This window comes from Aulonocara stuartgranti (assembly GCF_965226115.1).
Source record: "Aulonocara stuartgranti genome assembly, chromosome: 12".
Lineage (NCBI taxonomy): Eukaryota > Metazoa > Chordata > Actinopteri > Cichliformes > Cichlidae > Aulonocara > Aulonocara stuartgranti.
The window spans coordinates 21,824,584-21,830,003 of NC_138948.1; the positions used below are offsets into that span (position 1 = coordinate 21,824,584).

Sequence of the window (5,420 nt, forward strand, 5' to 3'; positions counted from 1 at the left end):
TTTTTTCACATTCTGTCTCTCACAGCTGAAGTGTACCTGTGGTGCAAATTACTGACCTCTGTCATCATTTTAGGTGGGGGAACTTGCACAATCGGTGGCTGACTAAATACTTTTTTGCCCCACTGTACATGGATTCACATGTTACCACAACATGTTCCAATCCCAGGGCATCGAATACTCCAATTGTTGTCAAATGCCACATCTCAGAGATTAACCAGTGTGTCTTCATGCACCAGCCTTGGCATTACTAGACACCAAAAGATAATCTCTTTTAAAGAACAACACAGTTAGAGCTTTATCAGCCAGCAAACTGTGGTTTGGGAGTTTATTTGTTTTTTTTTTAACTTTGAGTCCTTGGTTTTTACTGGCTGATTTGTTTCATTTTCTCTTGCTTCTTGCTTACATGAATGATGATTACAAGCCTGTTTTGCTCTTACTTTAATGGTTAGGTTTAGGCACTAAAAACTACTTGGATATGGTAAAATATTATGGTTTGGATAAAAATTGTCCCGTTGTAACACTTGCAAATTGAAAATCAATTTTCACCATGCTACTCGAGGGGTCCTCTACAAGCATCCATAAGAGATGAGCTGAGAGGCAGACCCATCTCACTATTGCATAAACCAGGTGCATTACAGCACAGACACCAAAGGACATCTTATGCATATTTTTTAGATGCTAGCAGCTTTGACAAAATGACAGGATTTGAAGCCCTGGGAATGAGACTGTTGTGGTTATGCTATGTTCATTGCTCATTTCCTTATATAGCTGAATCTCCACAACAACTGCCTAGGGTTCGCAGAGATCCCAGATGTATATTTTAGTCAGATTGCACAGGTGTTTTTTTTTTATTTTTATGAAATTGTCAGTTTATTCCTAATGATGTCACATTGTGGTTTTCTGTTTCTGCTTTGATTAGTGATTAAAAAAAATAGAAATAATAGAAATGCAATTTTAACAAGTGAAGCACTTTATTCAGTTGACTTTTGCCGTGGACCCCAAATTAAGGTTTCTGTCACATTAAAGAACAAAATTATGGCATTCATCATCTGGATGCGAAACTTCCTAGACTGGAAAATTGGAGACATCACTGTATCTCCCCAAGACATGGAGTCTCGGGGAGCACTGGTCAGGTCACAGATGAAAAGGAGAGCTGATACAGCTACATTTCAGGGCCCAGTCCAAGAAGCAATGACTCTCCTGAAAGTGAAGAAAACTGCACCAGCTGATGTGACTGTCCAACACTCGGCTAGACAATCTACTCGAAAAAAGGTGTTATTCTTCCTCCCAAAACGCAGACAAGAAGGTAGCACAGCCAGTATGCCCTAAGCATAGCATAAGGCAAATGCCTATGCTATAAGTGATTGTTGTGTGTGTTCAGCTTTAGCTGATTTTAGTTGGTTAAGTGAAAACCTTGACCTCTCCTGGTCTCTGTCAGGGCTGTCCATTATCCCTTATATTAAGATTCTTTTCAAAACTTTTATGGACAGAATTTCTAGCTGTAGCCAAGGGATGGAGGATGTCGGAGTCAGCATCTCGTCTCCTGCTTTTTGCAAATGATGTGGTTCTCTTGACTTCATTGAGCCATGACCTCCAGCTTGCAGTGGGGTGGTTTGCAGCTGAGCATGAAGCAGCTGGAATGAGAATTAGCACTTCCAATTCTGAGGCCACGGTTCTCAGGCTGGAAAAGAGTGAAGTGTCCACTCCGGGTCAGGGATGAGTGCTCCCCAAGTGAAGCACTTCCAGTATCTCAGGTTCTTGTTCACAAGTGAGGGGAAAGTAGAGTGCTAGACTGATAGACAGCTGGGTATGAAAGTAAAGCTGTCAATTTATAGAAATTAATCTATGTTGTTACCCAAACGTATGGTTATGAGCTGTAGGTAATGACCAAAAAATGTTAAACCACAAGCAGCAGAATAATAATAATAATGGATTGGATTTATATAGCGCTTTTCAAGGCACCCAAAGCGCTTTACAATGCCACTATTCATTCACTCTCACATTCATACACTGGTGGAAGCAAGCTACAGTTGTAGCCACAGCTGCCCTGGGGCAGACTGACAGAAGCGAGGCTGCCATATCGCGCCATCGGCCCCTCTGGCCAACACCAGTAGGCAAGTAGGGTAAAGTGTCTTGCCCAGGGACACAACGACCAGGACAGAGAGCCCAGGGATCGAACCGGCGACCTTCCGGTTACAGATGCGATTCCCAACCCCCTGAGCCACGGTCGCCCGTTTCCTCCAAAGCAGGGGCGGAGCGTGGGGGTGGCTTACTGGGCTTAAGCCCGGGTTGTTTTGTCAGAAGCCCGGGGTCTTTTGGAGTGTAATTTTTTCATAGTTAGATGCCTGGCTGACAACTGTATAAAACAAAAAGTGCAAGCAATATTCGAAGCACATAGTGCACACTGTGGGAATTTACGACTGTGTGTGAATCCCCCCTGATATTGGTATGATCCGAGCTCAGGCACTAAGCGACTGAGCGAGAGGGCGGGGCAGCTGCTGCCTGTGAGTGCGCTGTTGGAGAAACGGAGCCAGCCATACTAAGGAGAGCTTAAGTTTGACCAGGTACCAAAGCAAATCATTCGTACCGTACAAATAATGTAAATATAACGGTGCATCACGAAAGATTGATATCAAACTGATCACTTGATCAATATTACGTTACTTGCTCCTTGAGTGAATCAACAAATGGCGAAATGAAAAGCCGAACAAATGCTATTTTTTTTTTAGAGTCTTAGCTTATGTGTGTTTATTTCATATTTTCAGTTCTTACCCTCCCCGACTAAATCGGTTTCAGTTATGTACTGAAATATAAGAATGGACATTAGAGGCTTCTTTCAAAGAAAAAACTCAGGTAAATGTTATTTTATATATTATGCTTTGTATGTTGTTCAGTATATTTCTATGCAAAACAAGAGGGATTTCAGTACACAGCAGGATATTCACATTTGTAACCAGATATTTACATACACTTTAGGGAGAAAACATAAAACATTTTTACTGTACAACATCAATTTAGAGTAAACTTTTGTTTTAGATAAATATTGAAATATATTTTGAATTAGTTAAATGTCAGAATAAAGAGAGAGAGATCTGTCTATTTATTATCACTTTCATCAAATTTAGGAGTACATATACACTAAGTTTATTGTTAATTAATAAGAAAACTCCAGAGGATTCCATTCTGAGCTGAAGAAGCTTCTGATAGGTTAGTAGAGTCCATGTGAGTAAATTGGTGGCACAGCTGTGGATGCATATAAGGCAAAACACAGAGCCTGTTTCTGTAACATGGGAAAATCAAGAGATGTCAACCAAAACACCAGGAAAAGAATTGTGGAGCTCCATAAGTGTGGCTCAAGTTTGAATACAATTTGGTGCCATTTGCAATTAAGAAATACAGATAGTTTCTCTCTTTACTCTTAAAGTTAACAAATATGTTTTTTATATTTATCAATCTAAAAAAATAAACATTTAGTCTGATTTGATGTTACAATTAAAAAAGTGTTTGTGTTTTGATCTGAAGAGTTTGTAAATATCTGTATATTTGATGATTGTCAGCACAAAGAGGGAGAGAGAGGAACAGAGAGGGAGAGAGAGGAGAATGAGGACAGAACAGAGGTGGAACAAGAGCAGGTGAGACACACATGTTAGCCAAATGGTCGTTTACCAAAAGTATCACCGTATCATAGGTACTCATGTATCTCGTACCTAGTGTTTCTTTTTAGGTTTGTTATTTTTCAGATTCTATATTTATTAAGTTATGCAGGCTTGTTTGCACAACAAGGCTAAATAATTATATAAACTTTTCTCAATCTAAATAGTGGACTTTGGTAGAATTAAAAAATAAGTGTAGTGCAGGTCTATGATGATTTTTAGTGCTACTATCATCTAGTTCTGATTCTGGTTCTGTCTTGGTTAAGTCCCAAGTAGTCCTGATTTTGAACTGTTGTAGTCCTGTTTTAATTCTGGATCAGTTCTGGGTCTGGTTGAATTGGGGTTTAGTCCTCGTGTCCTGATACAGCCCTGACCTTGTTCTTCCTTGCTGCTTAATTAAAAAACTAGTTTCAGGTGTCCTGCACATGTGATATATATTTTTCCCTTTATGAAGTCATTCTTTTTTGAACAAAAGTCAAAACAGAGCCAATTAATCTTTCAGTCATTTCTACCCCCCCCCCAAAAAAAAATAAATAAAAATCCCACATACATACCACCCTTTAGGGCTAAGGTGTTTCAAATGTCTGGCTCCGCCTCTGCTCCAAAGGATGTCTGGGCTCTATCCTAGAAGAAGAGTGGTCCCTTAAAAGGGGCTCACAATACAGCCACTACTCCTTCCCACTATAAGGAGCCAGCTGAGGTGGAACAGGTGTCTGCCCAGGATGCTTCCAGCAAGCCTCCTAGGTGAGGTGTTTGGTGCATGACCTTTAGGGAACAAGACCCGGGGCAGACCCAGGACATGCTGGAGAGATTCTGTCTCCGGGCTGCTAAGTTGTTTTTTGTGTCTTGATTTCAATTGTTCTATATTGTGGTCAAAATGACCACGATTGCTTTCATCATATAAATCCCTCTAAAAAAATAATGTTTACTTGAAATTACTGAAAATTACATGATGCAAAAATTAAAGGATCCTCCTAAATAAGCTTGTATGTGGATTATACTTTGGATAAAAGCTGGAAATTATGTTAAAGAAAAGCATAACGTTTTCATTTTATAACTATACAACAGTAAGATACACTAACTACATAACTAATAATGCTCTAAAAAGAAATAAGCTTTGCTATTATTGTTGTTGTTTATTTTGTATTTTCTTTGTTACACTAATGTATTCATATGTTCCCCAGTGGCCACAAACAGTCTTCCATCTGTGTTAAATATTTTGATATATTTTCAGAGTTAGGGGGATCACCTTCTCTATATATGAAAAACCTCTGTATTCATAATAATGATACAATAAAGATTTCTTGAAATACTGACTTTGAATCTTTTAAGCCGCTACGCATATCTTACATAACCTATGATGGTCTAATGGGGCCTTTTGTAGAGATAATTTATCTTAAAATTTAGTAATTCATCATAATGATTCAAATGAATGATGATTACTGGCCGATTTTACTACCACCTATCATCTTATTCACACTGGTATTTCTGTGATTATGATGATAGCAGAAAGTAGGGAAAAAGGGACCTGTACAAACTTACAATCACATATTTTTAGAAAATTCATCTGACAGTAGAGGTAAAGTGAAAAAAGTCCAATACTGACTGCTTGTCCTTTAGTGTCTTCTGTAGTATTAGCCTATGACAACAGACTCACACGTACTTAGTGAGATTCCTGAACATAGCAGCTGTGAGCTTTTGTCACAGCTGTTCTTGCACTGAATGAGCCCCGCTAGTCTGTTTCTGGAGCTTTGGGTAGAATTTACC

The 5,420-nt window shown here is 39.1% G+C and overlaps 1 long non-coding RNA gene across 2 annotated transcripts; it reads left to right on the forward strand.

The window, feature by feature from the left end:
- Positions 1 to 2,253: 2,253 nt before the first annotated feature.
- Positions 2,254 to 4,462, forward strand: LOC309718958. 2 transcript variants are annotated; one of them, XR_014280119.1, is made up of 4 exons: positions 2,254 to 2,564; positions 2,766 to 2,853; positions 3,558 to 3,632; positions 4,218 to 4,462. It is a non-coding gene; the product is annotated as an uncharacterized lncRNA (long non-coding RNA). The 2 variants fall into 2 exon arrangements; XR_014280120.1 differs by lacking the exon at positions 4,218 to 4,462 and having other exon boundaries at positions 3,558 to 4,117.
- The last annotated feature ends 958 nt before the right edge of the window (positions 4,463 to 5,420 follow it).